This window comes from Rhinoraja longicauda, chromosome 18 (assembly GCF_053455715.1).
Source record: "Rhinoraja longicauda isolate Sanriku21f chromosome 18, sRhiLon1.1, whole genome shotgun sequence".
In the NCBI taxonomy this organism is placed as follows: domain Eukaryota; kingdom Metazoa; phylum Chordata; class Chondrichthyes; order Rajiformes; family Arhynchobatidae; genus Rhinoraja; species Rhinoraja longicauda.
The window spans coordinates 13,477,275-13,500,834 of record NC_135970.1 but is presented as its reverse complement, the minus strand read 5'-3'; the positions used below and the strand labels follow the sequence as shown (position 1 = coordinate 13,500,834).

Genomic DNA, 23,560 nt, shown 5'->3' with positions numbered 1-23,560 from the left:
CTTCAGTGTCAGTCCTGACAGCTGGAGGTGACTTGGGAGGTTTTTTTTTCACACTTTGAGACCTTTTTTAAAGGTGCATGCAATTACGCTTGCTGCAATCAGAACCTGATGAGACCAGCGGGAGGAAAATAAAGAAGAGAGACACAAAATACTGGAGTAAAACGGGAGCGGATCAGGCATCATCTGGGGAGGGAATGAACAGGTGTTGTTTTAGACCGAGAGCCTTCTTCAGAACCTGCCTCCCTGACCTGTGATCCCACTGGCACTGCGCCGCTTCCCTAGGTTTAAGGAGTTGGCATCAAGCTGCTTTCACAGTGTTGGGGCAGTGGCACCATGCCAACCCCATTGGCACTGTGACGTGGGTAGAGCTCTTCTGGCACGAGCCCCTTTCTCAGGGACTTGCATCTGTCGGGAGAATCCTCATTGCTGGGGTTTGCTTCAAAAGCACGGGCTGCAGGAACACAATTTAATGTCAGTGGGGCAGGCAGCATCTCTGGAGAGAAGGAGCCACCGCCTCAACAAATGGTTCCTCAACCTATTCCTTCTCTCCAGAGACGCTGCCTGTCCCGTTGAGCTACTCCAGCGTTTTGTGTCTATCTTCGATGTAAATCAGCATCTGCAGTTCTTTCCGATACACGCAATTTAATGTCAACTTACATTAGCAGGCTTCTTTGAACTGAAACCTTTGGCTTTATTCTCTGCCACGGATATATGCAGTACACCTGCCCGGTCTCCATGGCTTGTGCAATATACAATTGAGCAATTTTTACAATAAATTACAATTTCACATTTTCAAGTCCTGGCATCATCCTGGCAAATTGTCCGGCCACCCTTTTAAATGTAAATAAATCTTTCCAAAGCATAATACAACCAAGAACTGGGATGACACTGAGTTCGGATGCCAAAATGGAATGTGTAGGAAGGAACTGCAGATGCTGGTTTAAACCGAAGATAGTCTGAGGAAGGGTGTCGACCCGAAACGTCACCTGTTCCTTTTCCCCAGAGATGCTGTCTGACCCGCTGAGTTACTCCAGCTTTCCGTGTCTATCTTCTGCCAAAATACTATGTCGCTCTCAAACTGGGGTCACTCCAAACCTCTTCTTAGTGTCCTGAGAACAAAAAGCAACATTTGATTATTCTTTTTAAAGTCCTTTTTTGTAGTTTTCATCTCTGTTTGGTGGTCTCTGTCCCCAAAGACCCAAAATGCCTTCTCTCCTCCATCATTCTAACTTTGACTCTGTTTTGAAACTATGACCTCTGATTTGTAATTCTCACATCCAACGTGTGTGATCTTCCTTCCCATAATGAACGACAGTTTATTCACACACTTTGTATGTCCCTTTGTTACTTCCTATGTGACTTGCCTCGTAACTTAGTGTCATCCCCATACTTGGTTATACTATGCTCTATTTCTTTGGTCAAGTCATTGCCATATATAGGAAAACGTTGGGACTCCCAGGAGAATACAATGACACATTCTAGGAATCAGCAAACGTTTCCTGTTCTCTTTCCTCTCCCCTGCTGCCCAACTAATTACCACACCCCACAATACAAGATTCCCTCCAAATCCGCATGTTCACGTTTTTGCATATATTTATTGGAAATATCTACAAGTGGAGGAAAAGAACAGGAGGATATAACAGTTTAGATTTGTTGAAGTCAGGTGGTGCTAGTTCAATTGCAGCATAAACATGGGCTCTAAGCTTTCTTTAATATATTTCTGAAAATTAATTTCCTTGCTATTTTTTCTGTTGCATTTCACCATTTAATTGTTAGAGTTCATTAGTTTTGTTTTTTCCTGCAACATGTAAACTTTTTCTTTCAACTGGACTATTTCCAACTTTATTTATTAACTATACTTACCATTTTAGAGGCATATACTTGTTTTAGATTGTATTGGATGTCTCTGTGAATGGCTCCCTCATCCATTAATACTGCAGCCTAGTTTATTGTGAAAAGTTTATTCTTTCAATGTTTCTCCTACTTGCATTTCAAACCCACGGTTTGTAATTCTCGGAATCGAAGTTAATATCAAACTCGGTTACATCATGGACATCATATCACAGATATTCTCATAATATTAGATTGTTAAATAATTCAACCCTGGATTATTAATAATATCTAAAAGGCCCATGCCACATCAGACTGAGGGGCACACTGCACAACTGCCTTCAGTCTAACAGCACTCTGCCTCCTGTCTTTTTACATCCTGATAACCACTATCTGTTAAATCCCTATTTGCTACCATGTGAAATTCCTTCTGAAAGTTCACATGCATAAGCACCGTCTCATCAGCTCCCTCCATTATTTCAAAACTTGGTCAAACTGTTTGATTTCAAGAAACCTCTTCACCAACCCACCTTTTACTACAGACAATATAATTTTGCCCCGACTGACATTACGCTGAATGGTTTGCTTAGTTTTTAGTTTTAGTTTACAGATACATCACGGAAGCAGGCCCTTCGGCCCACCGAGTCCCTACCGGCCAGCGATCCCCGGACATTAACACTACCCTGCACACACTAGGGACAATTTTACAATTATACTAAGCCAATTAACCTACAAACCTGTACGTCTTTGGAGTGTGGGAGGAAACCGAAGATCTCGGAGAAAATCCACGCAGGTCAAGGGGAGAAAGTGCAAACTCCTTACAGACAGCACTCATAGTCAGGATCAAACCGGGGTCTCTGGCGTGTAGGGCAGCAAGTCTACCGCTACGCCACCATGCTATTACTACATTTAATCTTTTCACTCTTTTAAAATCAAGATGTAGCATCTGAAATCTTCAACTTCTTTGATACCTTTCCCCTGTCTAAGAACAATGGGAAGATTGCCATTGTGTGACTGTTCTTGAGCTCGCATTTCCCCTTGATCATGCTTTTATGTGATTAAATTACTTCATTTATTAAGCAACGGTTGAATGAAATGGGTGATTGATGATCACCGTGGACTCAGTCGGCCGAAGGCCCTTTCTCTCAGCTAAACTGTAAACAAAACTAATTTCCACCCTTCTCTCAGTAATCTAGATGGTGACTGGGTGACTGTCCAACTTTGCCCATTGCTAATGTTCCAAAGATTTCCTCTTTATTTTTATCCTTTCAAGCTTCTCTTCTGACTTCTCGTTTCCCATCACATTGGCAGCATTCATTCATCAGTGAAAACATTTACAAACTCCCATTTACCACCTCAGCCATTATTTCTACTTCCATAAGTACTCAATTTAGTCCGAAATGTATCTTTTTCCACCTTTTGACTTTCCTTTCACAATTTGTCTAATATTGTTCCGGAAAGTTATTCTCAACACGTTTTAGAAATACATGTGAGACACAAAATGCTGGAGCAACTCAGCAGGCCAGGCAGCATCTCTGGAGAAAAGGAATAGTATTTATTACAAAAGTGGTTTTGCTTACAATAGCTTATATTTAACCTCCATTTATAACCATATGATAATGATGTTATTTCTTTCATATTCTTCCCAAACCTCTATATTTAAATATGCTCCCAATTCGTCAATGAAAGTAAATACTTCCTGCAAGAGGACCAGAGGGAACAGCCTCAGAATAAGAGGACGTACCTTCAGAATGGAGAAAAGGAGGAATTTCTTGAGCCAGAAGGTGGTGAATCTTGGAATTCATTGCCACAAACAGCTGTGGATCCAAGTCATTGGGTATTTTTAAAACGGAGATAGATAGATTCTTGATTAGTAAGGGTGTCAAAGGTTACGGGGAGAAGGCGGGAGACTGAGGTTGAGAGGAAGGATAGATCAGCCATAATTCAAAGGCAGTGGACTCGCCATAGAATGACATAAATCTGCTCCTACCACTTATCATCTTGCGTTATTTGAGTCAGAGCCCTATTTCAGAGCAATCAGTCAAATACTTTGTGGAAAGAAATTTATCGATGGGACCTTGAACTAAGCACGTATTGTCGACTGATTGTTCTCACATTGGACACATACAGTTCATTGACTATAAGGGGCGGCACGGTGGCGCAGAGGTAGAGTTGCTGCCTTACAGCAATAGAGACCCGGGTTTGATCCTGTCCATGGGTGCTGTCTGTACGGAGTTTGTACGTTCTCCCCGTGACCAGCGTGGGTTTTCTCCGGGTGCTCTGGTTTCCTCCCACATTCCAAAGACGTACAGGTTTGTAGGTTAATTGGCTTTGGTAATATTGTAAGTTGTCTCCAGTGTGTGTAGGATAGTGTTAGTGTTAATGTATGGGGATCGCTGGTCCACGCGGACTAGGGGGGGCCGAAGGGCCTGTTTCCGCGCTGTATCTCTAAACTGAAAAGGACTGAATGTGCTGGAGGAAAATTGAGCTGAAAGCCAACTCTCCTGCTAATAGCTGATGAGCAAAGGATTTCTCCCCTCTGCTCCTCCAAATGTTTGCTTCCCAGTCACCCAATCTCTTTGTGTGTTGATCTTCCTCCTCGATTTAATGGTTTCCCCTCACTCTCTCAATTCACATCCGATGGACACTGCTAACTCGGGTGTCCTTCTTGAATAGCCGCAACTTAAAGCCCCCGCCGTAGTCTCTGCATTCAATATTGTGATCCGTATTTCATTGACGTCATTGTATAAATATGTCAAAGGTAGACACAGGAAGCTGGAGTAAATCAGCAGGACAGGCAGACACAAAATGCTGGAGTAACTCAGCGGGTCAGGCAGCATCTCTGGAGAGAAGCAATGGTCGACGTTTCCGATCGAGACCCTTCTTCACACTGTGAAATGGGTTATTTTGAAAGATCTTATCAAGAGAGTTGGTGGAAATGAGTGTCTCTCCCCCTGAAACATAGAGCTGAGGAGAGTCAGTGTGACATATTCACTTACTGCTTCACTTTTGTTATGTGCATACCACATCCAGTGAGTAATGTGTCTTCTGAAACGATTAGGAGAAAATGGTCGCAAGTCCTTTGAGTGTATGAGATCATCAGAATCTCCCAGACACTGCCTTTCAGTATCAGGGACAAATGGGTGGAGCATGGGAACAGGAAGGGAGCTGAAGTCATTGGCAATTATCGTTTAATTGCAGCTCAGTTGTTGTGCTATTACCTAATAGATGGTGCTAAGGAACAAACTGCTGCTTCAAAATCCACTCAAATTGTACCTTTGCCAGGAAACCGGACTTCACCGTTTATAGAGTGCTAGTGTCCCAAAAGAGACAAAACTAAAATCAAGAACAGAAAGCTACAAGAACGTTGTGTAGAAACAAAGAACTGTAGATGCTGGTTTTAACCAAAGATAGACACAAAGTGCTGGAGTAACTCCACGGGTCAGGCAGCATCTCTGGAGAAAAAGGATGGGTGATGTTTTGGGTTGGGACCCTTCTCCAGACAAGGTCGTTACTGTGGTTTCGCTCAAGATGTATTCTGAATCACAACCGGCATGTGTTCCAATGTGTATTATTGTTACAAAGCTTCTGTCACTTGACTGCCCTCAAGGAGGCAATCCCGGTGGTGACCAGAGTTCAGAAACCAAGAGGCTGCTGTGGGTGACAGGGAGGCTGGAGGAGGAGGGCCTCCTCGACTCTTCCCCTTCTCGCCCAGGGAGATGAAGGCCCAGTGGCGTCTGCCATGTGCAGCCCTGTGTTTGTGGCCCTCGCAACATGATGGTGGAGCCGTTCACATGACAATTATTTACTGACACTTGTTCGTCTGACTGCACCCAACAATGTGTGTGAGCAGACTCGAGTGAGTTGGCAACTGAAGCTGCTCTGGAAAGTGTTCTAGAGTGAGCAGAGTGGCCTGTTACTTGATGCCCGAAGAAAGGATGTCATGGTCCTTGTGTCCTGATTTTAGTTAGTTTAGTTTAGAGATCCAGCATGGTGGCGTAGCGGTAGAGTTGTCGCCTTGCAGCGCCAGAGACCCGTGCTCGATCCTGACTATTGCTGTTGTTCTGAAGGCAGTTTATATGTTCTTCCTGTGACCATGTGGGCTTTCTCCCGGTGCTCCAATAACCTCCCACACACAAAGATGTACAGGTTTGTAGGATAATTGGCTTTGCAAAAATAGTAAATTGTGTAGTGCTGGTGTACAGGGTGATTGCTGTTCGGCACTGACTCGGTCGTCTGAAGGGCCTGTTTCCACGCTGTATCTCTAAAGTCTAAAACAGGCCCATTGGTCCACCGAGTTCATGCCAACCATCAGTATAAGAAAATAACTGCAGATGCTGGTACAAATCGAAGGTATTTATTCACAAAATGCTGGAGTAACTCAGCAGGTCAGGCAGCATCTCAGGAGAGAAGGAATGGGTGACGTTTCGGGTCGAGACCCTTCTTCAGACTGAAGACCGAGTTCATGCCAACCATCGATCATTCGTTTGCACTTATTCTATGTTATCCCCTTTGCCAGGCACTCCCTACACATTAGGGGGCAATTTTTCCATAGTCATGGGTTGTGGGAGGAATCTGGAGTACCCAAAGGAAACCCAAGTAGTCACAGGGAGAATGAGTAAATGCCACACAGAGAACCCGGGTCTTTAGCACTGTAAGGCAGCAGCTCCAACAGTTGTGTGAACCGTTGAGTCTGTTTTCACGCCAGTACTAGCTCAAACCTGTTGCACAAATTGACGTCATTTGATATTGGTGAAAGCATTGGGTTCATGAACATGGATCACGGCTATGAAGGTTGGGTACAATTTTGCCTTTAACTCATTTTTACTCAAACAATCGCTAATGAGATTTATTCTGGATAAAATTGACTTTGGATCATGTAACATGAGATGAAACAGCTCCACACAAAACAATTTCCAGACTATCATATTTTATTTCACTAAGCTAGCTCTCAAACTATCCAAAGGGTCTCGACCCGAAACGTCGTCCATTCCTTCTCTCCTGAGATGCTGCCTGACCTGCTGAGTTACTCCAGCATTTTGTGAATAAATACCTTCGATTTGTACCAGCATCTGCAGTTATTTTCTTACTCTTTCAAACTATCCTGATACTCTGCACACACTCATGAAACTACATTAGTTTAAATTACTGTCCGATATTAACAAGCATATTTTAAAAATTACTTCTCACTTTTTATCTCAGACTGAATAAAAGGTTCCGTCCCGAAAAGTCAGCAGTCCATTTACCTCCAGAGAAGCATTTTAAATCTCGTTTTTGCCATTTTTAATAATACTAACAAACGTAGCCTGAGCCTATCTCTGGCTCATAATGATATTCTTTGCCACAGAAGGTAGTTGAGGCCAGTTCATTGGCTATATTTAAGAGGGAGTTAGATGTGGCCCTTTTTGCTAAAGGGATCAGGGGGTATGGAGAGAAGGCAGGTACAGGCTACTGAGCTGGATGATCAGCCATGATCATATTGAATGGCGGTGCAGGCTCGAAGGGCCGAATGGCCTACTCCTGCACCTATTTTCTATGTTTCTATGTTTCTATGTTTTGAAAACTTTTACCGCAGACGAGGTTTCAAATGGCATTGTGTCTGTATTAAGTACAGATGCTGGTTTACACCGAAAATAGACATGAAATGCTGGAGTAACTCAGCGGGACAGGCAGCCTCTCTGGAGAAAAGGAATGGGTGATGTTTCGGGTCGAGACCCTTCTTCAGACTTCTTCAGACTTCAGTCTGAAAAAGGGTCTCGACACGAAACGTCACCCATTCCTTCTCTCTAGGGGTGCCGTTTGTCCCGCTGAGTTACTCCAGCATTTTGTGCCTATTTTAAATGGTATTGATGGTTGTAAAAAGAGCGCAGGTGCCAGCCTGCACGGAGTGCATCTCGATAGGATTCACAAAATGAACACCAACTTGGTAACTGGAATATATTCTTCCTGGGATCAATGCGGAAAAATCCCAGCTCGTCTCACGGGCAGTCCCCTGCAACAGTCCACAGTAGCTGGCAAATCCATCCCAATGGTTTCCCTCATGCTCCTTCATCTGTACGAGGTTTGCATAAGTCAGGTAAAATATTGTAAATGTGCTCACCTCGACCACTTCCTCTGGCAGTTCGTTCCACATTCCCACCACCCGTTGTGTGAAAAAATTGCCCTTTTTTCCCCTTTCACTTGAATTTAGTTTTTGACCCCTCCACCCTGATGAAAAGACTGTGACCTTTATCTGTGCCCCTCATGATTTTATATTCCATCAGAATCAAAAGGATACAGGGATAGTACAGGAACGTCAAGCTGCGATAGTGGGCGGCACGGTGGCACAGCGGTAGAGTTGCTGCCTTACAGCGCCAAAGACCCAGGTTCGATCCTGACTACGGGTGCTGTCTGTACGGAGTTTGTACATTCTCCCCGTGGGTTTTCTCTGGGTGCTCAGGTTTCCTCCCGCACTCCAAAGACGTACAGGTTTTTAGGCTAATTGGCTTGGAAAAATTGTAAGTTGTCCCTAGTGGGTGTTGGATAGTGTTAGTGTGTGGGGATCGGTCGGTGCTCAGCTGTTTCCGTGCTGTATCTCTAAACTAAACTAAACTAAAAGATAGAAGATCAGTCACGATCGTAATGAATGGCAGAGCAGGTTCAAAGGGCCAGATGTCCTTCTCCTGCTCTTAATTCTGATGAGTTTGCACACTCAACCCCCAGAGACTTTGAGTCATTATGGGGGAATTTTCAGGGTCATTTTGTTTAGCAGAGAGATAATGCATACAAACTAGATTTTCAGCTACCCAGTACAATTCACTCTGTAAACTAAACAAGCATGAAGCATCCAGATATATCCAATGAAGGTTGCCATTAGTGCAAATCAACTTTCTACACTCTTTTGTGCTGTTTTTCTTAAAGGACACAATGGAAGGCAGTCACTGCCAGTGAAGATGCCCATTCCCTAAAGTTGAATTATGTTGCTGTTTCTGCTAATTATGGCTGCCTTCAAGGAGGCTTTTGTGATTGAGCTTTTTTTTGATACAAAGAGATAGAGAATTGTTTCATAAGTTTCTACTCCATGGTATTTTTCAAAAGAAGAAATTTACTTAGAAACAAAATAATATATATATATATTTTTTTAATATCAAAAAATACTTTATTCAAGTAATAAATATTTACAAAACATCTTCTTTTCAACAACTCCATCCGACATTTCCGGAGGTTACACATTCAATGCAGATATTCATTTCCAAATTTACACCGAATCCTTTTTTTTAATACCAAAAAATACTTTATTCAAGTAATAAATATTTACAAAACATCTTCTTTTTAACAACCCCATCCGACATTTCCGGAGGTTACACGTTCAATACAGGTATTCACTTCCAAATTTACATTGTACTTTACACAGTATCCATTATTTGGAGGGGCGTCTCCACCAGACCCTGCCCCCCATGTCCAGCAACAGCAGAAGGACCCTAGACTGGTGGCAGAATCCTGTTGCTAATATAACTGGTAAATGGTTGTGTGCGTTTTTTAAAAAGTTAGTGGTGGTCAAATGAATGACTATAAACACTTTTTTTGGCCATGATTGCTGTTCAGTTGCAGTGATCAACCTGCACTTTTAAGCATTTCAAAGGATATTTTTAATGCATGAAACCGAAAGATTACATTCTCAAGTGATGCCCCAGTTCAACTGGTTTCTGGAATATTTTACAAATGTGATTATGCAAATAAGCTCAAGTAGAAAGCTGAACCATAAAATCAATTTGTAAATTGACTGCAATGTGGAGTCCTGATTGAAGAAGAATTTTTAAGTAAGCACCTCCTCCCCCGATATTTGAGTTGAGTTGAGTTTAGTCTATTGTCACACGTACCGAGGTACAGTGAAGAGCTTTCGTTGCGTGCTAACCAGTCACTGTGAAAGACAATACATGATTACAATCGAGCCGTCCTCAGTGTACAGAAGCATGATAAAGGAAATAACGTGAATCGCGTTCAGTGCAATGTAAAGTCCAGTATTTAGCAATGCCATGGGGAAATCAGGCAAATTCTCCAATGGTATTCTGACATTGTCATTGTGGCCAGGTGCTAGCTGACATGAATGAATCTTTATCTACACTCGGCTCTGTCCCTCCTCAACACCCGTTCCCCCAACCCACTTTTTGCCACTCTTATCTTTACAAATTCTAGTATCCCAGTTCAACCCCTCTTACTTTTCCCTAACCATCCCCCAGATCTCTGGCCAGCTTTCTCACCACATTTTATTTCTGGAAACCATCCAATCCTACTTCTAACAAAACATAATTGAAGTCATGTTGCCATTCACTATAACTGTATCCACTTGGCCCCATCTTCTTTGACCTTCTTGCAGCTTTGAAAAGATTGGCTGTGTATTTTCTCTATAACTAACATGATACAAGAGCTCAAACCTTGTTTCAGTCTTAATGAATGTTTTAAATTGCAATGGTTCTATCAATGGTTTCTCCTCCCTTGGACCTGTTATGCCTTCTCTCGTCTGCTCTCTGGGTTCTTCGTCAACTGCATTCCCATGGTAATGGTTTCTTCAGGTTTTGGTTTCTTCGTGTATATTGAATAGACTCGGGTCCATCTCACCATCATAGTCATAGTCAGAGTCATACAGCAAGGAAATAGGTCCTTCGGGCCAACTTGCCCATGCTGACCTAGATGCCCCATATACACTAGTCCCATCTGCCCATGTTTGGCCCTCTAAACACAAGACACAAGAAACCGCAGATGTCAGTTAAAAAATATATATTCTGAAGAAGGGTCTCGAGCTGAAACGTCACCTATCCATGCTGCCTCACCTGCTGAGTTAGTCCAACACTTTGTGTCTTCAGATCTTTTACTACTGACTGCACCATCAGGTTATTCATATCATAATAAACTCTCTTCAGGAATGCACACCCAGTGGAGAAGTGAGGCAGCTCCAGTTTTCATGTAGGTATCTTTTGTTGCTAAGTCCCAAACAATTAGGACAGCAAGGTAGCGCAGTGGTAGAGTTGCTGCCTTACTGTGCCAGAGACCTGCATTTGATCATGACTACAGGAACTGTCTGTAGGGAATTTATGCGGTCTCCCCATGAGTTTTCCCCAGGGACTCCAGTTTCCTCCCACACTCCAAAGACGTACAGGATAGTGCTAGTGTACGGGGATCGTTAGTCGGTGTGGACTCAGTGGGCTGAAGGGCCCGTTTCAGCAATGTATCTCTAAACTAAACTAAAGAGACTCATACCGAATAATGATAACCTTGGTCATTGTTGATAAATGTGAAGACGTTTGTCTGATCCTTCCTACCATTCTAAGATAGAGGAAGTTGGCAAATCATATATTGTCTGAAGAAGGGTCTCGACCCGAAACGTCACCCATTCCTTCTCTCCAGAGATGCTGCCTGACCTGCTGAGTTACTCCAGCATTTTGTGAATAAATACCTTCGATTTGTACCAGCATCTGCAGTTATTTTCTTACACTACATATATTGTTGCCACGTGAGTGGACAAGAGGTCAATTGGACACTAGTCTTTTCAAAATAGGGCTGATTTGGAATGACAAATGTTATGTCTTAAGTGTTTTCGGGACTTTATTGAAATGCTGTGTCTGAATCCCAATCCCATGAACAGCAAACTGATAATGAAAGGGTAATTTTTGCCCCACATATTGATCAAGCCATACATGAAGCTTTTATCTGCACACTGTGGACGGCTTGATCGTAGTCATGTATGGTCCTTTCGTTTATGATTAGTACAGGTTTCGGGGTAATGGGGAGAAGGCAGGAGAATGGGGTTGAGAGGGAAAGATAGAACAGCCATGTTGAATGGCAGAGTAGACTTGATGGGCCGAATGGCCTAATTCTGCTCCTATAACATAATCTTATGAACTATGTGTTAAAGTTTCGTCAAGACACCTCAGTCCTTATTATTATTAATTTAAAAAAATATATATTTATATATATATTTTAATTTTTTTAATTTTTTATCATTATTTTTTTTTGTCCTCTTTTAAAAAATAATTTAATTAAAAAAAAATAATAATTTATGCTTATGTTTATGTTTACTTATTTACTTATTTTCCTTGCATATCTTAAGTTGTATACCCTCTGAATGGTATTGTGGGTGGGGGGGATATATATCAGTACTAATGTGTTCATGCATTGAATTGTCAAAGCTGTATCAATAAAAAATCAGAAATAAACTTTGTTCAAAAAAAGACCCCTCAGTCCTCTTGCAAATTGGCTCTGGGCGATCTTTTACACCCATCTAAGAGGTTCGATGCAGCCTCAGTGTGATGTGTCATTCGGAAGCCTGCACCTCTGACAGTGCAGCACTTCCTCGCTGCTGGGATGACGTGCCATCCGAGATTTTATGCTTGGGTTTCTGCAGAATACAATGAACATAGAGAAAGATAAGAACCAACTGTATAAATTATGAATGAAGTCAATATTTGAAATAAAAATAGGTCTCCGTAGGACTTGATCCCCTGACCTTTTAACAAAGTAGAGAGTTGTCACTGAACTGCAACTAATGCCAGGCACACTTCATTGCTTAATGCTCAGCGATGCAGGAATGTCTGTTGCTATGTCTCTAAAGGGGAAAAGGACCTGGGTGATTTCAATGGGAGAGGGTATAATTAGGAGCGGCACAGAGGCGCAGCGGTCGAGTTGCTGCCTTACAGCGCCAGAGACCCAGGTTCAATCCCTACTGCGGGTGCTGTCTGTACAGAATTTGTATGTTCTCCCAGTGACTGCGTAGGTTTTCTCCGGGTGCTCCGGTTTTCTCCAAAGACATGAGGTTTTATTAATTGGCTTTGGTAATAATTGTAAATTTTCCCTCGTATGTGTAGGATGGTGTTAGTGTTTGGGATGATTGCCGGTCGGCACGGACTCGGTGGGCCGAAGAGCGTGATTCCACACTGTATCTCTAAACTAAACTAAACTAAAACTGTCGCCCGAGGTTGAAACACTGTGGAGGATGATTGCCGGTCGGCACGGACTCGGTGGGCCGAAGGGCGTGATTCCACACTGTATCTCTAAACTAAACTAAAACTGTCGCCCGAGGTTGAAACACTGTGGAGGATGTTCAGCGTTGAAATGGTTAACCAGGAACAGTTTAGAGGCAACGTGTGTAGAAAGGAACTGCAGATTTTTCGATGAGTAACTCAGTGGGATGAGTAGCACAGCAAGGGACAAGCAGCATCTCTGAGAGAGGGTCTGAAGAAGGGGCTCGAAGTGAAACATCACCCATTCCTTCTCTCCAGAGATGCTGCCTGTCCCACTGAGTCACTCCAGCATGTTGTGGCTGTCTACAATTTAGAAGCAGCTGACTTTGTGTATTTGCCACATTTCCCCAAGAGAAGCTATGACTCAAAAAGTGCTCATGGCTGTAAGCAGGCTTGGCTGGGGAGATAAATAAAGGAGCCTCTTCTCTTTGTTACAGAGACAGTCTCTGCAAACAGTGTGTATAGCTTCTGTTTTACATCACCCATCTTTGGCCTTGCAATCCCAGCCAAGCACAGCCATCTGTGGTCAATATTATGCCGCTGTGATGGTGAGAACTCTCTTGTGCAGGAGAATGCTGGCTTTGAAGAGCTGAAGTGAAATCGGAGTCAAATTGATCGTTTATCTGTTGTTAGCGATGTGCTCAATGCTGGTGCGCATAGTGGCCTCAATGTACCAGCCCATGTTGCTCACTACAGGCCACCATAATGTTTATTAACCTGGGACATGTGGACATCTAATGTATTCTGCAAGCGTTACACTGTCACAAAGCTGGTATTGTGGATGAGTTTCTGGGTAGCCTTGCGCACAATAGATTTTATTATCGCCAAACCTGCTCGAATGACGTTATCTTTCTCTTTTAAAAAGGGGGGGGGCAAAAAATGTTGAGTTAATGCTTCAGCACTTCAGAAGGACTGAAAATGAGAGAGGGCAGTAGATCTTGCCGTCTCTGAGCCTGTCCCTTTTTTCCCAGTCTTAATTAATGGTTGATTCAGGCACTGACACACAGCACAGAGGCAGGGAACAGAATGAAAGGTGTTGATTAATGACTCCCAGGAAATAAGGAAAAATTCACTGAAAAGACCAATCTTAAATTTGAATAAATTGGATTAGTTTAAGGAGCCTTTTGTTCCACGGGATCTTCTTTGTCCAAACCAAATGGTGAATGGAAGGTTGTTTTTTAGTTTTTCTTTCAAATCATTTTGCTAATTTGATCACATCGCTCATCTGGAGCCATTGTTCCATGAGGGAGAGCAAAGTGAAATATGAGGCAGTTCTATTTTGCCACTGATCCAGAACTGGTAACCAGCGTCCTTGTGTGTTTCCAAATTTGGTATCACGAGGGCTCACAGGTGCCTTTACAGGTTGCATACACGAGGTGACCTTTCCAGGTAGTGAGCATTGACCGTTTCTTTCAGATTTCTCCCTAGTATTTTATGGCTGTTCTGCAGGCACCTGAATCAGTGGTTCTTCACTGCTGAGCCAAAACAGTGAGCATGTTATCCCACAGCCAGACCGTCACGTCAAGTGGACTCCATTTTCACCTCACGCTGTCTTGGCAAGGCCACCAGAATAATCAAAGGATCAGTCTCACCTGGTCACTCCCTCTTCTCCGCTTCCCATCAGGCAAGAGGTACAGAAGTGTGAAAACGCACACCTCCGGATTCAGGGACAATTTCTTCCCAGCTGTTATCAGGCAACTAAACGATCCTATCACCAACTAGAGAACAGTCCTGACCAACCACCTACCTCATTGGAGACCCTCGGATTATCTTTACTTGGACTTTACTGGACTGTATCTTGCACTAAACGTTATTCCCTTTATCCTCTATCTGTAAACTGTGGACGGCTTGACAGCAATCATGTATGGTCTTTCTGCTGACTGGATAGCACGCAACAAAAAAGCTTTTCACTGTACCTCGGTACACGTGACAATAAACTAAACTAAACTAAACTTCTGGAGGCAATCGGTTCTCATTGACCATCCATACATGCGTTCAGTATTTCCAGCAGTGATTAGGAAATAGAAGGTTTGTTGGATTTCTCACCCCTTAACCCAGGGAAACAGAGGCCATTCCTATGGCCTTCAGCGAGAAATATTGTCACTTCTAGTTTATAGGTCAGCCATTATCACTCTCGCCTCTGGTTTAGAAGCTGTAAGCCCAAAGAGAAGTGCATATATTCCACCTGACACTCTAGTGCATCTCCCCCATTGCCAGAGTGAAGCCACATGCAAATGGTGGATCAGCACCTCATATTCCACTTAGGTAGCTTGCAACCCAATGGTACAAATATTGAATTCTCCAATGCTAGGTAACTGACCCACCCTTTTTATTACCCACTCTTTTCCCTGTGCCTCACCCAGATGCACATTCATTTAGACTTTAGAGATACAGCTCAGAAACAGGCCCTTCGGCCCACCAAGTCCATGCCAACCAACAATTACCCCATACATTAACATTATCCTAAGCATTAGGGACGATTTACAATTTTACTGAAGCCAGTTAACTTACAAACCTGTACATCTTTGGAGTGTGGAAGGAAACTGGAGAACCCGGAGAAAACCCATGTGGTCACAGGGAGAACTTCCAAACTCCATACAGACAGCCCCTTGTAGTCAGGATTGAACCCAGGCGTGTGGTGCTGTAAGGCAGCAACTCTACCGCTGCGCTACTGTGCCGCCCCAAAGATTTCTCCCCCCCCCCTACTACAATCAGCCTGAAGAGACAGCCCCGACACGAAATGGTGCCCATCCATGTCCTCCCAATATGGCTTATATCCCCCAGTATCTTGCTCCCTTTCCCCATCCCCATATCTCCTTCCACCCATGTCCCTCATCATCCACATTCCTTCCCATTTCACGCCTCTTCTCTCCTTACCTGACACCCTTTTGCCTCCTTGTTTATCTCTAACCTTTGTCCATCCATCTGCCAAACAAAATCCCCCTTTCACCTCTATCACCTGCTAGGCTTTGTCCCACCCCCACTTCTTTTCAAGATTTCTCCCCCCCCCCTACTACAATCAGCCTGAAGAGACAGCCTCGACACGAAATGGTGCCTATCCATGTCCTCCCAATATGGCTTCTCGGCCTTTTGGCTAAGATCAAGTGCCCTATCTGTTCTCATCAGTTTAATATCTGATAAGTCCCTTATCTCGGGACCATATATTAAATTGATTTTTCGAACAGGGAGTTTTAAAAAATAAAAATAATAAAAATGTCCTGCCGATATGCTGCCTGACAGCTGCACTACTCCAACACATTGTGTTTTTTATCCAGTGGCTGCATTATGGTCTTTCATGATTATTATTATTTTTTTTTTGCATGAGTTTACTTGTAAAAGTGAAAAAAAATGCAGTGCAGATTTACTAGATGAGACCAAGGTGGCAGGTTGGTCAAAAAGAGGACTGAATGGGACTGTATTCTCTGAGGCTGAGATGACTGAGGGTAAATCAGTATCTCGTGGTTTATTGACTACTTTCTGGAAATGGCATGCCATCTTCAAAGATTGTGCATTTTTCTCAAACTGAACACTCTTCAAAACTGTGCCATTTTATCCATGATGTTTATCAATACGTATCACTTTCAATGTGCAGGAAGGAACTGCAGATGCTGGTTTAAACCAAAGATAGACACAAAATGCTGGAGTAACTCAGTCTGAGTCTCTCTCGACTAAACTTCATCTCTTGCATGCCTGTGCTGCCTGCCTATACAGCATGGAAACAGGCCTTTAGATCTACTAACTCCATGTTGCCCGTCAAGCCCTCATTTAATGACTCCTACACTAATCTGACATAGTCTCCTCGCACTCCTCGGCACAGTGGCACAGCGGTAGAGTTGCTACCTTACAGCACTCGAGACCCGAGTTCGATCCTGACCACGGGTGTTCATATCATATACATACAGCCGGAAACAGGCCTTTTCGGCCCTCCAAGTCCGCGCCGCCCAGTGATCCCCGTACATTAACACTATCCTACACCCACTAGGGACAATTTTTACATTTGCCCAGCCAATTAACCTACATACCTGTACGTCTTTGGAGTGTGGGAAGAAACCGAAGATCTCGGAGAAAACCCACGCAGGTCACGGGGAGAACGTACAAACTCCTTACAGTACAGCACCCGTAGTCAGGATCGAACCTGAGTCTCCGGCGCTGCATTCGCTGTAAAGCAGCAACTCTACCGCTGCGCTACCGTGCCGTGTCTGTATGGAGTTTGCACGTTCTCCCTGTGACCGCATGGGCTTCTGTTAAATTGTCCCAAGTATGGAGGATAGAACGAGTGTATGCGTGATCGTTGGTCGGTGTGGACTCAGTTGGCTGAAAGGCCTGCATACACGCTGTACCCACTAAAAAGTAAAAGTAAAACATTCCTGTAAAATCCCCACATATTTTGCAACTTGGGGAAATTTAGAGTGGCCAATTAACATACCACGTCCTTGGGATACAGAGGAAATGGAGCAAAGCACCTGGAGAAAATCCATGCGATTACAGGTTTAAGGTGCAAGTTCCAAGCAGCAACGCCAGCAGTTGGGATTGAACCTGGGTCGCTGAGGCTGTGAGGTAGAAACTCTCCCTGCTGCACCACTCTGCCATCCACTACCTTCCTTTTATATCCATTACAATTTGTTCACTGTTTAACATGCCTCCAAGTTTTAATTTGTTCACTGTTTAACATGCCTCCAAGTTTTGCATTGGGGGAGATGCACTTCTATGAACTAAAATGAACCGTGAATTTGTTTTTCACTTTGCCTCACCACCTATGAACTGCACAAAAAATTGACTCACGTTGACAATTACAGATTAAAAAAAGAGCTTAAGATCAATAACTGACTCCTAAAAAGACAATCTTACAATGCAGATCAGATAACATGATTCCGGCATTGATTGCTTAGCACTGTGTATTGCCTCAGTGCTTTCATTTAAATATATTTACAAGGAGCTTTTATTTAAATTAATTAAGCATTCAGATCTTATGTAATTTAAAAAAAAATACATTTCTTAAATTTTCTTCAGGGTAAAAAATGTATACAAAACAAGAACTGTGCAAAATCCCTCCGAATTTAGTCATGTTTACAAAATCCATCATTGTACCAGACACCCTTGCCACCCTTTTACATACATACAAACACAAACTAAACAAACATAGGAGATGCATATTGAATGTAAATACCCTTACTTTAAGTTCCCAAAAACGGAAGAGACTCGAGTCCCGGCATTGCCTGTATTAATAATGACCATCTTTTATCAAACATGTCTGTTGTCAACTGTAACCTTGCTGTGATTTTTTCCATTATATACACATTTTTTACCCTATCTCTCCATTGCATTATGCTTGGAGGCTGTGGTTTCAACCACGAAGTTGTTATCGTCTTCTTTGCTATCAGCAGCAGGATTGTCAGTAAATGTTTCGAACTCTTATCTGTCATACTGTCAGGAATTATACCCAAAATGTAAAGTGCTGGTTCCATAGGGAAGTTAATGCCCATAATCTGTTTAATTTCCTTTTGAATATTCTTCCAGAAATCCTGTATTTTTGGGCAATCCCAGAATATATGAGTGGAGTCCCCAACTTCTCCACACTCCCTCCAACATAAATCAGTTGTATTACTATATTTCGATGTAATGAATGGAGTATAAAAGTAACGCATTTTAACTTTCCAGTCAAATTCCCTCCATGTTGGGCTCTTAGTTAGTTTATGTCCCTCTTTAAATGATTCCTCCCACCCTTCTTCTGATATTATGATATTCGCTTCCAGTTCCCATTTTTCTTTGATATGTAAGTTGTTCTCTTTGGATTCATGTTGTAGTGCTTCATAAATTTTTGATATAATCCCTTTTTTTGACTTGTCTTCCGAGAACCCCCACAACACTTCCTCTAATTTAGATGGAGTCTTGCAGATGTTCTCCCATTCCTGATGTTTCTGTAGGTAATCTCTTAGCTGTAAGAATTTGTAAAAGTCATGAGCAGGTAAATTGAATTCTTTTTGAAGTTGTGTGAATATTTTCATTGTTTGTCCCTGAAACATTTGATCTATGTATATTAGCCCTTTGTCAGCCCATCTGTCAAATCCTGAGTCCATGATAGATGGTACAAAGTCTGGGTTTTTTGCTATTCTAGTAGCCCTGCTTACCGAATTTGACAGCTTCAGCTTCTTTCTTACTGCTGACCAGATTTTCATTGTTACCCTAATCCACTCGTTGCCCATCCTGAGCCTCTTCAGGGCCTTCTCGTTTACACTCTTAACACATACACATTAACACATTAACACACGGTGGCGCAGCGGTAGAGTTGTTGCCTTACAGTGCCAGACACCCGGGTTCAATCCTGACTATGGGTGCTTGTCTGTACGGAGTTTGTCTGTTCTCAACCGTGACCTGCATGAGTTTTCTCCGGGATCTCAGGTTTCCTCTCACACTCCAAAGATGTATAGGTTTGTAGACTAATAGGCTTGGTTTAAATGTAAATTGTCCCTAGTCAAGTCAAGTTTATTTGTCACATACACATACACGATGTGCAGTGAAATGAAAGTGGCAATGCCTGCGGATTGTGCACAAAAAAGAATTACAGTTACAGCATATAAATAAAGTTAATAAAGTTAATATAGTGTAGACAAAATTTAGTCCCTGGAGTTATAAAAGTTGACAGTCCTGATGGCCTGTGGGAAGAAACTCCGTCTCATCCTCTCCGTTTTCACAGCGTGACAGCGGAGGCGTTTGCCTGACCGTAGCATCTGGAACAGTCCGTTACTGGGGTGGCAGGGGTCCCTCATAATCTTGCTTGCTCTGGATCTGCACCTCCTGATGTATAGGTCCTGCAGGGGGACGAGTGTAGGATCATGATAGTGTGCGGGGATCGCTGGTTGGTGCGGACTCGATGGGCTGAAGGGCCTGTTTCCGTGCTGCATCTCCAAAGTAAACATATAAAATATTAAACTAAACATTCAAAGAAAAGGAGCATGCATGTTGATCATTGACTAAAAGATGATACCTGCTCCAGAGCCCAAAATTCAACTCAAAGTGGTTTCATGTGCTGATTACCTGTGACTCCCCTCCTTTTATTTGTCTTGTTGATGATGATGTTTGAGCTTTGATTAATGGCCTTGCTTCTCTGTAATTTGGAGCTGGAGTAGCATCCTGGTGCCAGCTAATCACTGGCTGGAGAGTAAATGCCACTTCCTTTTGATTTATGAAAGGTGTTAAATTGTAATGTTCGTGTTTTTTTTAATCCGCCAGTTTTTGTACCTTTTGACTACCACAAATTCTTAAACCCACAAAAAAAGGAATAGAACCTCTTACTTAAAAATAAGTCAAAATAAAACACACAGTTTCCTTTGAAGATTTTTCTCATCCTAAAAAACCCAATGCAGGTGTCGACATCCAAACTAACAGCTGCACAATATTTTAAGAAACTGAAAAGTAAACATAGATTTCTGCATAAAAATGCTGGAGTAACTCAGCGGGTCAGGCAGCATCTCTTGGAGTAAAGGAATCGGTGGTGTTTCGGGTCGAGACCTTTCTTCAGACTGAGAGTCAGGGGAGAGGCAGCCGAGAGATATGGAAAGGGTCTTGACCCGAAACTTCACATATTCCTTTTCTCCAGAGGTTCAAAGCGTCTCAACCAGAAACGTCACCTATTCCTTTTCTCCAGAGATGCTGCCTGACCTGCTGAGTTGCTCCAGCGTTCCGTGTCTATCTTCAGTGTAAATCAGCATCTGGGGTTCCTTCCTACACGTAGATTTATGTATCCTCTACTCAATCGCTTGTGTACCATCTTCAACATAATAAAAATTCAAAGGGAGTCCATGCAAGTGTTAACAAACAGAGCTTGGCACCAAGCCATGTAAAGATAACTGACCAAAAATGCTTGGTCAAAACGGTACGTTTTAAGGATTTACAAGGATATTGCCAGGACTCGAGGGCCTGGGCTGCAAGGAGAGGTTGAGCAGGCTAGGACTTTATTCCATGAAGCGCAGGAGGATGAGAGGGGATTCTGTATTGATGTATAAGATCATGAGTGGAATAGATAGGGTAAATGCACAGTCTTTTAGCCGGTGTAGGGGAATCAAGAATAGAGAACATAGGTTTAAGGTGAGGAGCGGGGGAAGATTTCACAGGACCCTGAGGGGCAACATTTTTACAGAAAGGGTGGTAGATTTATGAATTGAGCTGCCAGAGGAGATAGTTGAGGCAAGTACGATCACAACATTAAAAAAACATTTGGACAGGTGCATGGATTGGTTAGGATTAGATAGGTTAGGGATATGGGCCAAATGCAGGCAGGTGGGACTAGTGTAGTTGGGGCAAGAAGGAATGGAATACTTTATTGTTACATGTGACAAGGCACAGTGAAATTCTTTGCTTGCATACACAAGGAATGCAAATGGCAGCCACCTAAGGCGCTGACAAAGTTACAGTTGGGCTGAAGGACCTGTTTACATGCTCTATGACTATGCCACTCTATGACTATCTTTGAGGGAGAAAGAGATTCAGACCCAGATAAATTTAGGGTGGAAATAGTCTTTAGTAGCTGAAGATGCCAGAACCAATTGCACAACTAAAACCGAGGCTGATTATGAAACCAGAACTTGAGGATTGTGGAAATCTCTGAGGTATTGTATAGCATTAACTCGGAGGGCAAGGGTGTGACTTGATTTGGATCAGATTTCAGGTAAAAATAAATAATTAAAAAAATCTACTACACACTTTCAAGAATGAGTATTTAGTAAAACGCAAATTGGAAACAAATTTCCATTGTTCATCTGTCTGAAGAAGGGTCCCGACCCGAAAAGTTATCTGTCCATTTCCTTTCACAGATGTTGCCTGACCTGCTGAGTTTCCCCAGTAGTTTGTTTTTTTCCATTAACCATTAACCTGTTGCTAAATTGTCTTCCACAAATGATTGAGTGACAAATTTAGGCAGTGCAGTTGCTCAGACAGTTATCAGAAGGGCAAGAACAAAATAACATTCAGACAACACCTGTCTTCAAATGTCCCACTTGAGATTTCCACTGTGCTTCATAGACTAATTATCAAGTATTGTCACAGTTGTTTAAGAAAAATAGAACACCAAGGCTGCATAGTAAAAATATGGGGGATGGATTGAGTGTCAGAAACGTTCTCGGATATTCTGCTACCATGATAGACCAGGATCTTGTTACTTTATCAATAGAGAGGACACCTGTTGGTTTGCTTGAAATAGGTTTCTGATGCACTTAGAAAGCATAAAGAGGTTTCTGGCCAATTTGTTTTAGTACTGTTCGTTGTTGGACCAATGTAAGAAAAACTATTTTAGCTCCTCCCAGAGGAGCAGAATTGAATATTTTCCCTTCTAACCTGTGAAGACAAAATGTGAAAAGATCAGAATCCGAGCGAGACAGGACAATCTACTTAAACCAAGAGGAGGCAAACTAAAACTTGAGTTATCAGATAGACACATAAAGCTGAAGTAACTCAACTGGACAGGCGGCATTTCTGGAGAGAAGGAATGGGTGACGTTTCGGGTCAAGACCCTTCTTCAGACTGACTTCAGGAGCGAGGGAGATACATAGATAAGGATGTGTAAGGCATGAAAACAGAGCAAAGGGAATGGACATCAAGGAAAATATAGAATAGATCAATGTTAGCTGGGAGAAGGTAACAACAAAGTAAACAGATAAAATGTTGTCAGAGACAGTAAGACTGGTCAGAGAACTGGGAAGGGGAGGGATGGAGATAGAGGGAAAGCAAGGGTTACTTTGAAGTTAGAGAAGTAAATTTACCAATTTCCTTTTGGGGATATGGATGCCTTGTATTTGCAGAGATTAATGGAGTAAATTCCATTGGATGCTATATTGCCGAAGGCATAAATACAGATACAGTTTCTGGCCAATTCAAGCGTACAATGGTGTTTAATGTCAATGTTGCAGTTATGAGAACCAGCGCTCAAAATAATACCATTTTAACATCAAGAGTCGAGAGTGGTTTATTGTCACATGTACCGAAACGAAACAATGAAATTCTTACTTTCAGCAGCAGAATGGGTTTGTAAACACAGTAGTCAGTTTAGTGTAGTTTATTGTCACATGTGCCGAGTCATAGTCACACCATGTAGAAACAGGCCCTTCAGCTCAACTTGCCCATACCGACCAACGTGCCCCATCTACACTAGTCCCACCTGCCTGTGTTTGGCTCATATCCCTCTAAACCTGCCCTATCCATGCACCTGTCTAATTGCTTCTTAAACGTTCCAATAGTCCCTGACTGAACTACCTCTTCCGGCAGTTCGATCCATACACCGACCACCCTTTGTGTGAAGAAGTTACCCCTTTATTCCTATAAAATCTTTCCCCCTGCACCTTAAACTTATGTCCTCTGGTTCTTGATTCCCTTACTCTGGGCAAGTGACTCTGTGTGTCGAGTCGATCTATTCCACTTCATTGGTCGAAAGGGTTCTTGAGGTAAATGAAGGCCTGATATGAATGGAAGTTTCTTTTTCTTTCTGTGCGCTAACTAATACATTCGGCTGTGCTTTATTTGCGAGACTTCCAGAACAGAAAACCATTGTTTGATTCGGAGTTATTAACTAGACCTGCACGATTCCTGGTCTGTTGCGTTTCTCTACAGCGACGACCAGTTGAATCCTTTACAACCATTTATATTGAGAGTGGAGCGATATTTTCGAACACCATTGAAGAATCCAAGTATTGTGTGGCAGCAATAAAACATTGCCTTCAGTAAAGATGCCCACAAAGTGCTTG

General features: G+C 42.7%; 1 protein-coding gene and 1 non-coding gene across 2 annotated transcripts in view; both read left to right on the top strand.

Moving 5' to 3' along the window:
• Positions 1-23,560, top strand: part of kcnq1.1 (potassium voltage-gated channel, KQT-like subfamily, member 1.1) — a 702,428-nt gene that overhangs the window by 350,083 nt on the left and 328,785 nt on the right. The gene's annotated exons all lie outside the window — the stretch shown is intronic.
• LOC144602478 (U2 spliceosomal RNA) lies at positions 15,902-16,086 on the top strand. The gene has a single exon (XR_013548457.1). It is a non-coding gene; the product is annotated as a U2 spliceosomal RNA (small nuclear RNA).